Consider the following 19,288-nt stretch of genomic DNA (forward strand, 5'->3'; position numbering starts at 1 on the left):
TCTGGTCCCTTATCCATCTTATGTTAGTTTGTAGGTGTGGAGAGGTAAGGGTTGAGGTTCATTTCCCCTGTTATGCATATGCTATTGTTTCAGCACTGCTTGTTGAAAAGACATCCCACTAACTTTGTATGTTGTGTTTTCATTTTCATTCAATTTAGATTATATTCCAATTTCCCTTTTGTTTTCTGCTTTGACCTATGGGTCACTTGGACAAGTGATATTTAATATCCATATTTCTGGGATTTTCCAGATGCTTTTCCAACATTGATTTCTAATTATTTTCTGTTGTGATCAGAGTCAATACTGTGCATTATTTCAGTCCTTAAAAATTTTTGAGACTTATTTTCTGGCCAAGCACATTTTTTTGTCCTGCTCCTTGGGAAGAGAGCATGTTCTGCAGATGTTGGATGGAGTGCTCCACAGGTGTGGGTTACATCCATTTGCTTGATGGCCCTATTCAAATCTTTCATGTCCTCTGGGTCTTCCCTAATTTTCTGCCTGCTTGTTCATTTACTGAGAGGCAAGTGCTGAATTACTTGACTCTAGTTGTATCTTTTTCTTTCTCTCCTTTCCTTTTTGTCTGTTTTTCCTTCATGTATTTTGAAGCTCTCCATTGGTACTCACACATATAGGGGTATCCAACTTTCTGTTTCCTTTATTGTTGATTCCATCTAGTGAGATTATAATTTTAGACTTTTTATTTTTCATCCCTAAAGTTCCATTTACTTCTTTCCATTTCTAAGTCTGCATTTGTTGATTGATTTGTTACAAATTATGAGTCATATTTTCCTGTTTTTAGAAGGTCTAGTAATTTTTGATTGCATTTAAAGTCATTAAATATTTGCTATTGCTGTGTTCTTTTAAAGCATTTTAGAATTTTTCTGGCAGTCAGTTAAGTTATTTTTAAATAAGTTTGACCTTTTTGTGTTGGTCTTTTTGGGGGGCGGAAGTACTGGGGATTGATCCCAGGGCTTTTCACTTGAATGTTCTACACTGAGCTACGTCCCAGTCCTTTTCATTTTATTTTGAGATAGGGTCTTGCTAAGTTGCCCAGTCTGCCCTTGAACTTGCGACTCTCCTACCTCAGCTTGTGTGTGAATGCGGGTGTTTTAACTAATTTAGGGTAGGCCTAGGGTAGTCGTTATTGGAGGGCTACTTTTGAGGGCTACTTTCAGTCCCCTTGTAAAGCTTGGCTTTTCTGCTTTTGTATCTAGTAATGTGTCTCCACTCTAGTTGAGTGCTGAAATGGATCCTGGCCCCAAGCGAGATCTGCAGTTGTTTGCTTTATAACTCTGCAATAATTTTCTTTCTTAGAAGTTGTTCTTTCCTAGTCTTGTGAAGTTTCACACTCCTCATACAGATTGATGTTTAGCCAAAGACTCAAAAGACTGATTTCTAGAACTTTTTTTTTCTGTGTAGCTTGCTCCTCCCTGAAGCTGTGCTTTCTCCTTACCATCCTCAAACTTCAGACTCCAGAGAGACTTCCAAACTCTGAATTCCCTCTCCGTCTACCACAATCTGGATGCTGCCTCTGGCAGAGAGTCTGGGTGCTTAACAGTCATCTCATTTTCCCTTCTCATAGGACTGTTCTGTGCTGGCTGTTTCCAACACTTGGAAACAATAGGTTTAGATTGTACTTTAGTTTTATAGTTGTTTAAGGTGGGTATTCTGAATCCTGTTATTCCTTCATGTCTGGAAGTAGATAGCTTATATACTTTTTATTTTTATTTATTACTCTGTATTCTTAGAGAGCTCTTCCAATTTGGCTTTCCAAAATCTTACTGATATCTTAAAGATTTCAACAGTAAGTGTTCTGTTCGTACGTAAGAAGGAAAGACTGTGGAGTAAGAGGGGGTTTGCTCTGCCGTCCTGTTGGCAAAACTGTGTTGGGATGAGCTTTTGTTCTTCAAGGCAATTGTAGGAATTATATGGAGGATACAGTGAATGCACAGGAATGGAGTTGTTTATAAAGCTATTGGTCTCCAAAATGCCACAGCACTTCCCAGAAACTTTATCTTTTTTTTTTTTTTTTTTTTTTTTTTTTTTTTTTTTTATAAAAATAAAGTTTATTTTAGAGTTAGAAACTTTATCTTATTCAATTTGAAATTAATTTGCTTTGAAGAACTTAAGTTGAGATGCAAGTATTTATTTATGAATGTTAAATTCGTAGATAAAACTTTCTTTAGAATTGCTACATTTAGCCTTAATATATAGCTATAATATTGTTTCATAACAGAGACCAAACAGCTGCAATATTTACAGTTGTTTAAAGTTCAAGGTAAATAGAACGAACTCAGACTGACTGGCTGCTGTGTTGACAGTCCCTAGGCAATTTTCGCTAATTCATTCATCTTTTGTCATTATTTATTTATGGCTCCATCTGGGTTTAACCCTGAGAATAATTTATAAGATTTTATAAAGGGCAGCTATTCAAACTCATCATGTCATAGGAATTCTATCTAAAATATGTTTCATTTCTAGCTCAATAAGTTGCAAGTCAGATTTTTTATTTATCTAATTTATTTGGAATTGACAGATAATAATTGGGCATACTTATGGTGTTCAAAGTGATTCTTTGATTTATGTCCAAATTTTGGAGATAGTCAGGATAATTACCAAATCTATGGCTTGACCAGTTGTTTTGTGTTTTGGTGTGGCGAGAGTGTTTAATATCAATTCTTTTAAACAACATTGAAATATATGAGACACGATTATTAACTTATTAACATCACACAGTACAATGGATCACTAAAAATATTCCTCCTAATGAAAAATTTTGGCCTCAAATCAACTTTTCCCTATTCTTCCTCCTTGTCCCCCAGCCTCTGGTAACCACCTTTCTGCTCTCTGTTTCTATGAAATTCATATTTTAGATTTCATATATAGGTGAGAACATATGACATTTATCTTTCTGTGCCTGGTTTATTTCACTTGATTTAATGTCTTCCAGTTCCAGTTATCTTGTCATGAATGGCAGAATTTCCTTCTCTTTAATGGCTGTATAGCATTCTAGTGTGTATATGTAACACATTTTCTTCATCCATTCATCTGTTGATGGACTTTTAGATTGCTTTCATAACTTGGCTCTTGTGAATCATGCTTTATTGAACATAGGAATGCAGGAATTCCTTCAACGTACCAATTTCAATTCTTTTTGGTATATATATTCAGAAGTGGGATTCCTAAATCCTAGTGTAGTTCAATTTTCAGTTTTTTGAGGAACCACCATAGTGTTTTCCAAAATGACTGAACAAATTTACATTTGCACCAATAGTGTAAAAACTTTTCTTTTCTCCACACATCCTTGTCAGTCATTTATCTTGTTTTTCCCCCAGTGCTGAGGATTGAACCCATGGTCTCATGCTTGCTAGACAAGCACTCTACCACTGTGTATACCCCAGACCTCATTCATCTTTTTGATAATAGCCATTCTAACAGGTATGAGGTGATATCTCATTGTGGTCATTTGGTTAGAAATGTAGAACACTTTTGAGCATATCTGTTGGCCCTTTGGATTTCTTCTTTGGAGATGTGTCTGTTTAGATCCACTGTTTTTGGGCTGGAGATGTGGCTCAAGCGGTAGCGCGCTCGCCTGGCATGCGTGCGGGCCCAGGTTCGATCCTCAGCACCACATACAAACAAAGATGTTGTGTCCGCCGAGAACTGAAAAATCAGTATTTAAAAAAAAAAAAAAAAAAAAACAGATCCGTTGTTTTTTTAATTGGTTTATTTATCTTTTTGCTGCTGAGTTGTTTGTGTTCCTTATATAGTTTGCATATTAGCTCTTCATTAGATGTTTGGTTTACTGTTAATTTCTCCCAATCTATGGGCTGTCTCTTCACTCTGCAAATTGATTCCTTTGCTGCATGGTAGCTTCTTAGTGAAGTATGATCCCATTTGTCTGTTTTTACTTTTATCGACTGTGCTTTTGGAACACTGATGGAAAAATCACTGCCTGGACCAATGTCATAGAGCTCTTCACCTGTGTTTTCTTAGACCTAATTTCCACAAATGAACTCTTATTCTGTTTAACATCTTATGGTAAACTTAATAAAAAATAACATGAATTGACTTGAGTCTGTGATTAGGATTCAGCTGTAAACTGTGTTTTATGAGCTCAATATAGAACCCTCTCATTGATGTTTTTGTAGAATCTGCTCTGAAATACACTTCAAGAAAGACCTCACTTGGAAGGGTGTTTCAAGGGTCCAAGGGTTTATTTCATATAGCCTAGTATCTTTTGGATACTTTGAAACTCTCTCTAAAGAGACCAGAGCCAAAATATATTTCTAAATTCTAATATTCAAACAACAGGGCAAGTAGATATTTTGAACCATTCTCACCCCACACTTTTATACCTGTAACCAATCACTAACTTTGAGAGAGAAATGAACAGTTAGAGAAGGGTTTAAAAACAAGAGCTAACAAGTTTTGCTAGACAGTTTTCCAAAGTAGATGCACAAATGGGCAATGAAAGACACTCAGCCTCACTAGTCATGAGAGACACACAAATTAAACCAGAGCGAGATGCTATTTTGCACCCGGTGGGATGGATGTAATCAAAGAAACAGAAAATAAAAAGTGCTGGTGAGAATGGGAGAAATTGAGAAGCCTCATGCTGGTGGTAGTGTAAAATGGCTCATCTTTAGCAGAGAATGGTCTGTCAGTTCCTCAAACAGTGAAACAGAACCTGTTAGTTCCTCAAAAAGTGAAACAGAATTAATATCTGACTTAGCAATTCCACTCCCAAGGTATCTACCCCAAAGAATTGAAAATGGGTATGCAAACAATAATTTGTACATAAATGTTCATGGTAGTAGCAGTACTCATAATAATCAAATGGTGTAAACAATCCAGCTATCCATCATCTGATAACTGGATAGACAAATATGATCTATATGTAGAGTTGAATCTGATTCAGCCATAGGAAGGAGGGGAACCCTGCTATGCCTTACCACATGGATAGACCTCAAAAATGTTATGCTAAGTGAGAGCAGCCAGACACAAAAGGTCACATATTCAATGGTGATTTTAACATAAAATGTTCGGAGTTGGCAAATCCATAGGGACAGAAAGCAGATTAGTGGTTGTCAGGAGCTGGAGGAGGGGGCGACTGTTTAATGGGAACGGGGCTGATGAAATGTTCTGAAGCTAGAAAGACATGAGGTTGCACAACATTGTAAATATACTAAATGCCAGTGGATGATATGCTTTAAAGTAGAAAAAAAAGTTTGAATTGTTCTCAACAATTTTTTGGGGGTGTGGACAAGACAAACCAGAAATTAGTAATATTCAGGGAAGAGATGATCAATTCTGGTTTTTAAAAGTTGTTTTAAACATTTGCTAGAATAAAATCCCTGCTTTGTTTTACGGCCTAGAATGTTTGGAACTTATCACTTATTTGTGTGTTTATTAGGAGAGCAAAATTATTACCACTGGGGTCTCTTGATTCTTTCCTTGCCACTCACTTCTGATTGGCTGTTGTGTGGCCTTTGGGTCAAGCGTGGCCTCTGATGTTCCACAGGGGACATCCTTAGATGCAGCTGTGTAGAAAGATTTGTTTTAGGTCCTAAATGTCTCACTTTCTGGACTGATGGTTGCCTCCCTGGAAATTGGAAAGGGAAACAAGCAAAGTGGTGACCACGTGACTTGCACAAGGCCCAGTAATCCTCGCCAGGGCTGTGGGGATCATGACTATGATTTTGGCCTCAGCTTCTAGGTCCCCACCCTAGTAAGCTGGATTGGACCATGGGTGACTCATATGACCTTTGTACCTTTGACCTAGTCCTGTTTGATCCCACCCGCATAGTAAATTTTGGATCTTACAGCGTATTTATCTTTCTTTTTCTCATTGACTACAGAAGAATTTTATAAATATATTTGAAGATTTGAGCAAGGATTTAGTTTCTTTTCTTTTTTTTTTACTTTTTCAAATTTTATTTATTTAGTTTTTATTGATTTTATTATTTTTTTAAAAAAATACACAACAACAGTGGAATGCATTACAATTCTTTTTTCTTTTTTTAATATTTTATTTTAGTTTTAGTTGGACACAATACCTTTATTTTTTATTTTTACATGGTACTGAGGATCAAACCCAGGGCTCGCTCACACTAGGTGAGCGCTCTACCGCCGAGCTACAATTCCAGCCTTACAATTCTTATTATACTTATAGAATACAATTTTTCGTATCTCTGTATATAAAGTATATTCACGCCAATTTATGCCTTTATACATGCACTTTATTTTTTGTGCATTACAATTGTCAATACACATATGTACCACATTTTTCATATCTCTGTTTGTATATAAAGTACGTTGACACCCAATTCAAGTCTTTATACATGTACTTTGTATAATGATGTCCATCATATTCCACCATCCTTGCTAATCCCCTGCCTCCTCCCTTTTCCTCCCACCCCTCTTTCCTATCTAGAATTAATCTAATCCTCCCATGCTCTCCCTCACTACCTCACTATGAGTCATCCCCCTTATATCAGAGAAAGCATTCACTTGTATACATTGTGAACTATCTGTTGGTGCAGCGAATTGTGGTAATGCTGGAGTATCTTTGCTGATGGTGTCACCGGTGGTACAATTTTTCAAAGGAGCCGTCAATTGGCTTAGTGTTGTGGCATTTCTCTATCCTCCTCCCTTCTGCTAGTGATGGTCTAAAATTTGGGGGCCAACAGAGGTGAGGCAAAGAACCTCACCCCCCCCACACACTGGTGCAAAGGCCTATCCTCAAGTATGGCTGTATGCTGGCCCGGTAGTCAGTAACGGGTATGATCCAATTGCAGTGGTACCAACCTAAGACAAGAGGCTGACGCCTAGAGGTCAGCTCATCCGATGACAGGTAAGGACCATATGTTGTATTGGACAACCTAACAGGCACAGTCCCTAAGCCACATTGCTTGTTGTTTAATTAAACAAAAGCGGGGAGATGCTGAGAACCATAGCCAAGTAGGAATGACGCATGGCATTTTTGGTTGAAAGGTGATGCCAGCAAACCATTGAGATGATAATGATTATGTTAAGATGTGCATTCAATTGGAGATTAGACCCCTGCTGTCCGCCTAGGTCTGCTACTTTGGAGCTCTCACAGGACTCCCGGAGAGTTCCCATTGGATGGGGAAGTGCGGTAGGAGGGAATTCTGGAGGAGGGATTTCCTGTTGATGTAGTGTGTCCCGGGAGAAGGCCGCGTGCGTGGGATTCGCGGGAGTTTTGGAAAGTTATTCTTGACGTAAATCTGTACACTGCCCTGACTTCTGATGTAATCTTCCTTTCTAATTCACATATGCTGATACATCATTTTTTCCTCTTTCACTTAAGACAACATATCTTTATTTAACTTTTGGTAGGGTGTTTTCATTTTTGTTGTAATTCACTTTCTTTGGAATAAATCAGGGACGAAAAATACTCCAGAGATGTAATCCCATTTCTCTACTACCTCAAAAGAGCATAGGGTAGATTGGGATTCTCCAATTGCTAAGTATAAATGCACATGTACCCATAAACACATACATGTATGCATGTCACAGGTGAGGTTCACACTCAGATACCCACTCTCTTCAGAAAGAAGCTCTCTCAATACCAAACTCACTTCTTATGTTTCCTCCTCAGAACTGGACTCAGAGTGGCCTTCATATCCTTGTTCTGTAGATTAAATGAGAGGATTCAACATGGGGTGGGTCACCACCGTATCCAAGAATGGCACCACCTTGCTCTCTGCTCTATTGAGGCAATGGAGCTGGGCTGCATACATACATGTATGCATTTCACAGGTGAGAAAGTAGGGAAAGTAGAAGATAGGAAAGCACGGGCCTTGCAATGACCAGAGGTAGGGAAGGATGGGCATCCCCTAGACACGGAGACCATGGGGAGGTAGAAGGTGCAGGTCCCAAAGGCTCTGTGGCATACCTGGGTGGACTCGATCTGCAGGATGACAGCCACAACGTGGGCATAGGACAGAAGGACCAGGCAACAGGTGTGGCAGTAACATCGCCACACTGGAAGCCTTGATGACTATCTGATTGAGGCCAAGTCTATGCAGTCTGGCTGGATCTGTTCCAGCACCTCACAGGCTACCTGGTTCAACACTTTGTGTCCACAGGCGGACAGGCACATGGTGACTTCCATCTCCACAGTAGAATTACCCAGAACCACAAGGAGCCATGGGCTCACCATTGCTTTGTAATGCAGGGGTCATAGACGGCCATGTAGTGCTTGTAGACCATTTTAGCTAGCAGTAGGAGCTTGGTGACCCCAAGGGCCAGGGGGAGGAAGAGCTGGGTCCCACATTGGGTGCAGAAGATGGCCTTCTCCTCCATGAGGAGGTGCACAGCACTGGAGGGTCCTGCAGAAGCTGTAGCAGATGTCCATGCTGAGAAGTTGCTGGGGAAGAAGGGCCTGGGCAGGTGCAGTTGTGCATCCAGCCCAGTCAGGAGGATGATGAGCCTGTTGCCCAGCAGGTAAATGGCTCCAAAAAGGTCAGAGTCCAACCTGGGCCTGCCTGTCACTGGAGAGAGCCGTCAGCACAAACTTGCCTGCCCAGCCCACCTTGTCCAGCCTCGTGGAGCAGGTGGGACAGACTGCAGGGATAGAGGGAGAAGAGTCAGGGGTCCGTGGAGGTCTCACATTGGGAGTGTTAAATCACAGGCCAGGGTTGGAGCTAGTGATTTGGGAGAATGTCATGGAGACGTTGGAGAAAGTGACACTAAACTGTAGCTTCTCGAGGCAATCCCCGCTTTGCCATCTTTTTTGTCTAGGTCCTTACCCAGTTTCAGCTACATAGAAGGTAGTCTATCAGTGTTGAAGGAAAGAGAGAAAAAAAGTGAGGCGGGGAGGAGGAATGATAGGAAGAAAGAAAAAAATAAAGTAAAAGAAAAACTAAGGGAAGAAAGCAAGGAAAGTCGAAGATAGGAAAGAAAGGAAGGATTGCTCCGTGTGGGAGGGAGGTTGTCATCAGGCTCATGGGAATGACAGGGATGGCCTTGGGTTTCTTGGTGGCATTTCCCAAGCTTGGGTCCAGTTTGTCTTCATGCTTCTTATAGGGCCCAGTGTAGGTCACTGTCTAGAAAGGAATCTTCTCATTTCACCAAAGCTCCAGGGGAAGCTTAGGTCCCTCAGTCCAGCGTCTGTGAAGGAGCCACTGTGCGTCACAAACTGTGTTATCCATTGGGCGCCTGTCTGTGAGCAAGAGAGTCAGGTCCCACTTTTTTGGGTCTTATAATTTAACTAAAACCACAGAGATTAAATTAATAATTACAGAAAATTAATTAAATTTAATTGTGCTAAGTGCTATGAAGGAGACGAACAAGGTTAGCACTCAGCTAATTAGATTCGAAGCTTTGTAATTAAATTAACCACTGTAAATTACCACTGTAAATTATTCCTTACTTCTTAAACAACAAGAACTTTATGTAGTGACTTGCAAACGTTTATTTAGGTTTTAAATAAGTGACTAAAAATCAGCATACTGAGAGCATTTGGAAAACGATAGCCCCCGTGTATGGCAAATTAGCAGGAAGTGATGGAAATGCACCTATGTTTTCAAACAGTGTGAACCCTCCTTTCACAGCTAAGGTTGCACCAGATCACCTCCCTTCCAGCATGCCGCCTGCTCCTTTAGAAAAGTACAATTAAATGTCATCAGTTTTTCTTAAAAGGAATATTTCTTGCACTAAAAATATTTAATGAATTTCAATAACTCATTTATTGAAGAAAATGCATCGAGTATATCAGGCACTGTGCTTGCAACAAACCTCTAGGAAATACTGCCTTTCAATATCAGGAATCTGTGTTTAGAATATCAGTTGTGTAATAAAATCAAATAAGAAATTAAAAAGTCTGGGCTTTGGTAAATTTGCATGAGAAGCCAATGAGAGAACATGTTTGTAGAAATCACTGAAGTTAGACAGGACAAATACATCAGCCTTGAGAAACCAGCCTGGAGCCCAGAATCAAATAAAAGACAATTGAAAGGCATAATTCAATTTGGGTTTCTTCTGGCTGGAGACAGTGGTTGGGGCCCCTACTTGGTGGAGGGAGGGAGAGAGCAGAGTACCTGGGCAGATGGAGAAGGTGCCTCTTGCCTCCTTTCAGCACGGGCCTTGCAGTGACCAGAAGGTATCACTGTATAAACTGGTTTTGGGTTCTCAGGTCAGCACTCAGGAGCCAGGTGGCTGGGGTTGGGCATGGGAGCCTGCTCCTGCCTGCCCGCCCACAGAGCTTATTCCTTTTGTCAGCAAAGGAAATAACTCAGTTTGGATCTACTGCCATCTGTGGGCCACCACTTGCTACCACAGATAGAATCCTGACCTTCAGAGTTAGTATCAAGGTCAAGATCCCCTCCAGAAGGTAACCAGAACAGCTGGAGATGAAAGGAAACTGAGAAGCCAAGTGTTTTATCTCTTTCACTTTATGAACAAGGAAACCAAGGAAGGGGGAAAGGAGACTTGCCCCTGGCCTCAGATCTCCAGGAAACCAGGCTGCACCTATGTGCTTGGCTCTCAGCAAGCCTCCCAGTGAGAGGTGGGAGGAAGCTCTGGATGCCATGGTCTAGGAGAGGAGGTCCCTGAAGCACCTTGGACGGGAGCTCAGGAAGCTGTCCTGTCCTGCAGAGAAGTGCTCCCGGTGAGTGAGGAAGCTGTGCAAGTTCCAAAGTTCTCTTTCACTCGCACCTGTGGGCAAGGCTGATCTTCCCAAATCTCCATTTCTTCATTTGAAATATGGGAATGCTAGTAACAATGTCTGCCTGGCAATGTTTTGAGTAAGATCAGATGAATAAGTGAATATGAGTCTCGTTGGTAAAATTGTTAAGGTAAAACCTAAGTGGTATTGTTGCTGTACTCAGCAAGTCCACCTCAGCGCCATGAGTTCCATTCCCGTGAAGGCAGGATAAGACACAATATGAAGAGGTGCTGTAAAGATGAAAAACTTAAGGGAATAGGGGCCATAAAGCCCCTCTGCAATATTCTATTGCTCAAATCACCTAGTTACAGAAACTGCTTAAATAAGGTGAAGACATAAGGCAGAAGATCCATCTATACCCATACCCAGTGGATAGGACTGTCCTTTGTATTCTACAGTGTGAAACCACTACTTTTATGACAATAAAATGTTGACTGTTTTTAAATGATGTTGAACTGTTTTTATTGATAGATAACATTTTTCTCAGTTCTTTGGGTATAATTACAGAATAAATTTTCACTCTTCTCAACTGGATAAATATTTCCTGAGCACTGGGTTGTGCCTGGCTCAGGGGCAGTTTCTGGGGTAAACAGGTCTCCCTTTCCAGGAGATCAGCTGGGCAGGATGGAGAGAGTGAGTAACCGTGACCTTATGAGAGGACTCTCAGAGGAAGCTTGACTGTATCACTCTGGTAACTGGAGACACCACGTCTGGCTATGTCAACGGGAAGGCAGACGTGTAGAAATAATAAAGGAGAAGAAAATAAATAATGTGGATGTGGTTTAAGGTATGCTAAGATAAGGAGACTTGGTTTCAGTCTGTATGAATAAACCATCTATGTATCACTGTGTCAATTGCTACACATGAAACCAGTTTCCTTCTTCTGCAGAATGAGCAAGTTAGATTAGGTAAACATTAAGGTTTCTTCCAGCTCTAAAGATTTTCAGTAATGAATATACATAAACTGTAGTTCAAAGTAGTCTAGAAGGCAAAAATAAATTCTTTATCTTTGATCACTTTAAACATGCACAGCTAGCGGAACAGTAGGCAACAAGATACTAGAGGTTACTAGGTTTCAGCATCAAAGGATTCAGATCACACACACAACTGGGGGAAGTGCCAATACCTAGAGCAGTTGCCTTGAAAACCAGACACTATGGAAATAGGGAAAGGAGTGCCACCACTTGGTCAAGCAGAACCACTATAGACTTCTGATACAGGAGCCCTACAAAGTCTGTCCCTGAACATTCCTGGTTTGGGAGGACCCGTAACACCAATTTTTCCACCAGGTCAGGGGCTGAACCTGCCTTAGTTTCATAGGAATTCTGTTTCTTGGTGGCTGAGAATAGTCACCATGTTCTTTATTGCAGGGAGATGGGAGTCTGTGTCTACCTTTGGCTCTTACACCAACCCCATCCTTTCTCCATCCCTTCTTACCTCCATTTGGAATACAAATGCCTACAGGCCAAGAAAGTAGCCTTCTCCCTTTTGACCTCCATTCTTTACTTCTGTGAACATTCACTCTATACCGAGCATGTCACTTATGCTATTGATTGGATGACTGACCAGGAATGAGGTCTCCATTGATTAGTCCAAAAATAATGAGTCACATCCTTTAGGTCACAGGAGGAATTCAAAGAACCTCCAACTACAACCAGTGAGAAAAGCACACTAGACGGTCCAAGGACCGTCCAAGGAGAGTCCCGGCTGCTCCCAGAGGTCAGACTCCATCACTTCATCCTCTCCCCCACCCACTTCATTTTCCCTGTGGGGCCTCATGGGACGAGGAGGCAGCACCTCTCCGAGGAAGGCATGGCTGGTGTTGTCCATCCTCGCCTAGGGATGGAGCTTTTACTTGTTCTTAGCTGATGACTTTCCGGAGCAAGGAGTCCCCAGAGGGCAATTACTTGCTCTTGTGGGCACTTCTACTCATTCTTCCCTGAAGCTATTTCTCTGAAACCCCAGCTCCCCTGTTCTAAGTTCCCTGTGGAATAAACATTTTTATCTCAACACTTAATTGTCCTTTTTCTCCCTAGGCTAATGAGCTCTGCTCTGATTCTTTTGGGTCTTTCCCTCCTTCTCAAGGCAACGGCCTTGCAGGAGTCAGGAGAGAGGAATACTGACTTCTCTGGCCAGGTAAGAAGGGGTTAAATGTAATTGGGAAGGGGAAGAGGAAGGAAATCTGAGAGTCTGGTCTCCCTCTTAGAGGAACAAGATGAAAACTCCTTCTTCCCTCCTCCTACACATCTAATTTTGGTGACCAGGATGTGGAACCAATAGATCTGTGGCTGTGAGCCACTGAGGAGCCTCAACTTCACAGTCATCAAAGTACTGCCTGGGTCCTCGGTGGTTCCCCACAGCACATTTCTGTGGGGTTGTTCTTCCCTGCATATTTTCATATCAGCAGAAGTTCTCCATTTTTGCTAATCTCAATCTTCCAGGGTTTGACCATCTTCCAGAAATTTTTAATCTCTTCACTGGAAGAAGCATAGGAAACAACTGGTCAGGCTGGGGTTTTATTTCCAATATTTACCTGTCCACTCCTATGAAAGTAGAATATAAGATAGAAGAAAAAAAAACATATTCACTTGTATGTTATTTATGAAAATTTTTGATAACAATCGACCAATATTTTCAAGTTAAAGGTTTAATCGTCTGTAACATCTGAGACTGTAATGACAGTGGGCCAAGAGGCTTCATTTTCACATCATGCTCTTGCCCTGTGGACAGGGCCTGTAGAATCTCAGGTTCATCTCTGCCCCTTCACGACAGTGAAACCCAGGAAGTCTCCCAACATCAAGGTCCACAGTGAAAAGCTGACAGCACTTGTGACTGAGAGTTAGTTGTAACCAAAGGTCTTGAAGAGGGAGGGAAGAGGGGAAAAGAAGTCCAAGCCTCGTGAGAAAGAAGAGCAAGAGAAAGCTCTGACATCCTAAAGCACGTCAAACGTAGACTTGGTATGAACAAATGTAGTTCATATGGAAGTCAAGGAAAAGAGCCGTTGGGTACATCTTCCATTCTGTACGACTCCATGTAATAAAAATGTTCCTCGCTGGTCAAATATTTCCATTTTTCCTACTTTTCTAAACAGTAAAATCACAGATGTGTATCCTTCTTAAAGGAAAGTGGGACAGTAAAAATCCATGTCCCTGAATGTCCCTTTCCTATGTGCCCGAAAACCCAACCGTGTTAAGGGAACAAGGACAGCAAGCCTAGTAAGAAAGACCAGATACATATCATCTTGAAGCACACTGGCCTTCTCTTACATACACCGCAAGCTGGGTCAAGTCCGTGTTATCTGTAGAAAATTGCTGTCTTGCATGTACACTGGGACAGTTGCTGGTCATACAAGCAAGCTAATGCTGATGAAGTCACAGCTTCTGCAGACTACCACATAAAAGCCCTCTCTGTGTGGGGACAGGTGTGGAACTGAGGGCACTGTGGAAAGGTTGCATGTTATTCAGAATTTGACAGAATAAGGTTCCTTCCCCAGGACATGTCACACACCCAATCCTCTCTTTAGGGTCAAGCCCATACCAAGCTAGGAGAACTAAGAAGGGCCTTTCAAAAAAAAAAATTAAAGAGATTCTTTTAGCAAAATACTTCACGAGCCCTATGCTAAGTGATCGCGATCTGTTTGCGGCTGCTTGGAGCTATGATCTCACCTGTGCTGGCTGCAATCCCTCATTCCCTCCTCTACCCACGTGGGTCCGCAGCCCCAGGCAGTTGCATCCCTGTATAAACAGAACAGAACGGATAACTGGTAACCCAGGTCTGAGGCTAAGAAGTAACTGGATGCTAAATCAGGGTCAGGATGCATGGGGAGCAAGGAGATTAAAGAATGCCAGGAGCCAACAGGGAGAAGAATCCCACAGAAGCTTTTCCTCCATGGACCAGGGGAGGGGCAGCCCAATGAAGGCCCATTCTGTTCCCTGGGAGGAGGTGTGATGAGCTCAATAGAGTGGAAAAGAGATGTTCAACTCCGTAAGCAAGATGGACACTGAACGCAGAATATTTACGGGTAACCAGGGATATTAGTCCACTTCTTATCATGTGACCGAAATACCTGACGAGAACAACTTAGAGGATGAAAAGTTTTTTTTGTTTTTTGTTTTTTTTTTAGATTCTTATTCTTTTATTATACAGAATACACAGAAAAGATTATTTTCAATGGAGTAATCATGCAGGATTCAGGATTACATTCAGCTCTTGACATATCATACTTCATACATTAGATTCAAGTGGGTTATGAACTCCCAATTTTACCCCAAATACAGATTGCAGAATCACATCGGTTACACATCCACATTTTTACATAATGCCCTATTAGTAACTGTTGTATTCTGCTACCTTTCCTATCCTCTACTATCCCCCCTCCCCTCCCCTCCCATCTTCTCTCTCTACCCCATCTACTGTAATTCATTTCTCTCCTTGTTTTTTTTTCCCATTCCCCTCATAACCTCTTATATGTAATTTTGTATAACAGTGAGGGTCTCCTTCCATTTCCATGCAATTTCCCTTTTCTCTCCCTTTCCCTCCCACCTCATGTCTCTGTTTAATGTTAATCTTTTCTTCCTGCTCTTCCTCCCTGCTCTGTTCTTAGTTTACTTTGGACTCATGGTTTCACTGGGCCTTAGTCCAGGGAGGCTGATTCCATTGTTCTGGGCCTGAGGCAAGGCAGAGGACAGGACAGAGGAAAGCTGCTGTATCCATGGCACCTAGAAGACAGAAAGCCTGAGGAGCCAGGGGGAGAGGCAAAGCCGAAGGCACCCCCCCACCACCACCTACTCCAACCATGTCCCCTGCCTACAGTTACCACTGAGTGATCCATTCAAATTACAAATTCATCAGATAGATTAAGCATTTTGTCATATATTTGTTGGCCATTTGTATTTCTTCTTTTGAGAAGTATCTGTTTAGTTCTTTTGCCCATTTCTTGATTTTTTTTTTTTTTTGGTGTGTGTGTTAAGTTTTTTGAGATTTTTGTAAATTCTGGATGAATCCCTTGTCTGAGAAGCGGACGGGCAAAGATCTTCCTCCATTCTGTAGGCTCTCTCTCATCATTTTCTTTGCTGTGATGATTTTTTAATTTGATGCCACCTCACTTATTGGTTTTATTTATTGAGCTTGAGGGGTCTTGTTAGGAAGTCACACCAGTGTGATAGAGTGTTGACCCTTGTTTTCTTCTAGCAGCTGAAAAATTTATGGTCTAATTCCTAAGTTTTTGGTTTATTTTAATTCGACTTTAATGCAGGGTGAGAGGTAGGGATTATTTTGATACTTTTAAACATTCATACCCAGTTTTCCCAGCACCATTTGTTAAAAACACTGTCTTTTCTCTAGAGTATGTTTTTGACCCCTTTGTCAAGTGTCAGATGACTGTATCTATGTGGATTTGTCTCTGTGTCTTCTATTCTATTCCAATGGTCTTCACGCCTATTTTTGTGCCAACACTATGCTGTTTTAGTTACTATAGCTCTGTAATATATTATAATCTGAAATCAGGTATTGTGATGCTTCCTGAATTGCTTTTCTGGCTCAGGATTGTTTTGGTTATTCTGGATATTTTCTTCTTCCAAATGAAATTTACGACCGTGTTTTTCTAGTTAGGCAAAGAAAGTCATTGATCTTTTGATGTGGGTTGTATTGAATCTGTATATTTCTCTTGGTAATATGGCCCTTTTGACAATATTAATTCTGACTATCTAAGAATATGGGAGGTCTTTTCATCTTCTAATGTCTTCTTCAATTTCTTTCTTCAGTGTTTTCACTGTAGAGGTCTGTAAGGGTTCATTTGAATTGTCAACTTGATTGGATTAAATGATGCCTATGATTAAGGGGCTTCTGGTGTCTAGGAATGATTGGCATGTGGGATAGCAAAATGAAGTGGAGACCCTCCCTAAGTGTAGGCAGCACTGTCCAATACGTTGGAGGCTTGGATGGAATGAAAGTTAATAGAACAAGGAAGCAGCAGACGAAAGCTCGGTCTTCTTGAATAGTTTATATATATATACACACACACATACATATATACATACACACATACATATATATAATTTTTTCTAATTTTACATGACAGTAGAGTGCATTTCGACACATCATACATAAATGGAGTATAATGTCTCATTTGTCTGGTTGTACATGATGTAGAGTTACACAGGTCATGTAATCATATTTGCACATAGGGCAATAATGTTTGATTCATACTTCTATCATTCCTACCCCCTATTTCTTCCCCTCTCTTCACTTCTCTCTGGTCTAAAATACCACTATTCTCCCCCACCTCCTTATAATGAATTAGCAACCACATATCAATGAAAACATTCAGCCTTTGTTTTTTGGGGATTGGCTTATTTTGTTTAGCATAATATTCTCCATTTCTATCCATTTACCAGAAAATACCATAATTTCATTCTTTAAGGCTGAGTAATACTTCATTGTGTATATATACCACATTTTCTTTATCCATTCATCTGTTGAAGGGCACTTAGGTTGGCTCCATAGTTTAGTTATTGTGAATTGAGCTGCTATAAATATCGATGTGGCTGCATTACTGTAGTATTCTGATTTTAAGTCCTTTGGATATAGACCAAGGAGCGGGATAGCTGGGTCAAATGGTGGTTCCATTACAAGTTTCTTGAGGAATCGCCATAGTGGTTTGCACCCATTTGCAGTCCCACCAGCAATATATGAGTGTGCCTTTTCCCCTACATCCTCACCAACATTTATTGTTGCTTGTATTCTTGATGATTGCCATTCTGACTAGAGTGAAATGAAACCTTAAAGTAGTTTTGATTTGCATTTCTTTAATTGCTAGAGATGTTGAACATTTTTAAAATATATTTGTTGATCAATTGAATTTCTTCTTCTGGGAAGTGTCTGTTCAGTTCCTTTGCCAATTTATTGATTGGTTGATGATGATGATGATGATGATGATGATGATGATGATGATTTTTTGCTGTTGTTCTCTTTGAGCTTGAACAAGTTCTTGATTGCTGCTGTGATTAGCTAAGGACATCAGACTCCAGCTCCCTCACTCTTCCAAAGCAAACTCTGCCAGTGATTCTCCAGAGAGTTTCCAGAAGCCTTCAGTCCCTACTGAGGCTTCAGCATCTCGGACTGCACAGCTACTGGTTCCTCCAGCTCTCCTGTCTGTAGACAGCCACTGAATAGTCCAAGAGTAGGAAATGAATTATCTCGACTTTGAGACTTGCAGCTTGGAGGGTAAGGATGCAAGAAATAATTATTATTTTCTGATTATGCCTGTAAATCCAGCTTGCTCCCTGAGTCCATTTCCTTCAGTTTCCCAGACAGAATAGATTTGAGATCCTGTGGTCTGGAGAATGGGATTCTCATTGTGGCTGGGAGATTTTCTGGACTCTCAAATTCTTAAGAGCTGCAGATGCACTCTAGGCAGCTGGCATGACCTCTTCAGAGGCAGCACAGCCTGGTGGCCAAGGGTGCAGGTTCCCTACTGTGAAAGCCAAAATCTGAATCTCGGCTCCACACTTGTGTATTTACAGCAATGAGAAAGATCAAATCTCTATTGCCCCAATGGGCCTGTGGAGAAGAGTAAAGGAGATGGTCCCTGCAGAGCACTTAGCACAGTGTCTGGTCTCTGGTAAACCTTTCAGGAATCTTCCAGGAATGTTAGATATTCTTTTTTTTTTTTTTTTCTTTCAGAACTGAGATGGAACCCAGTGCCTTGCACATGCCAAGCAAGCACTCCACCACTGAGCTGCATCCTCAGTCCTTTTTATTTTATTTGACCCAGTGTCTGGCTAAGTTGCTTGGACTGGCTTTGAATTTGTCATCCTCCTGCCTCAGCCTCCTGAGTCGCTCAGTAACTGTGATTCCAGCATGCGCCACTGTTCCTTGCTTGAAGGTTAGGTATTCTTATGTTGAAGAACTTTTCACACTTTAGAAGAAAGGTGCTAGTCAAACCAATGCTGCAAGCGAACTAATTTTTATTTCCTTACACATTTACTTCTAGCCTGTCGAGACTCGCAAACTCAACATTTTCTTATTTTTCTCTTGCAAACTGCAGGCTGTTCCAACAGTTCTCTGAATCAAACCCAAAGTGTTTTATGCCACCCTTGGGGGGAGGGTTGTGACAAATATTTTGAAAGCAACTTTTAAGAAGTTGTATGAGTTGAAGTTGCTTCTTAAGTTTTGCATTATATGCGAATATCTTCAATCCCCCATCACTCCATGTCCTGGAAGCAGCCTGCTGAGGATTGTGGAGGTGGAGGCAGGAGTGAGTCCCAAAGAAGAAGATGGATTCAGTTAAGGAAACTGTTTTCTGGTTAGATGGGGTGACATATGCACAACGAAGCCAGAGGGAGGCCAAAAGGGAAAAGTGAGAATGAGGGCTAGGGATGATAATCCACAAGCAAAATTGGGTTCAGACGCTATTCACGGAAGCAACAAGAGACTTTTCTCATTTTCCCTGTGTTCCTAGGAAGAGTAAACATGCTGCCCGTGTCCTGAAGAAAGGGCAGGAGAATAAGGGGTACGGCCCTGAGAAGCTGCGCTGCAGGCCTCCCTCTCTCTGTATATCTGCAGGTCTAGCAAAAAAAAAAAAAAAATCAAGAG

The 19,288-nt window shown here is 41.1% G+C and overlaps 1 pseudogene; it reads right to left on the reverse strand.

The window, feature by feature from the left end:
• Window positions 1–7,637: 7,637 nt before the first annotated feature.
• Window positions 7,638–12,523, reverse strand: LOC131423812 (olfactory receptor-like protein OLF3; annotated as a pseudogene).
• Window positions 12,524–19,288: the final 6,765 nt, after the last annotated feature.

This window comes from Marmota monax, unplaced genomic scaffold, assembly GCF_021218885.2.
Source record: "Marmota monax isolate L192 unplaced genomic scaffold, Marmota_monax_Labrador192_F-V1.1 WCK01_AAM20220418_F8-fsc00122, whole genome shotgun sequence".
Lineage (NCBI taxonomy): Eukaryota > Metazoa > Chordata > Mammalia > Rodentia > Sciuridae > Marmota > Marmota monax.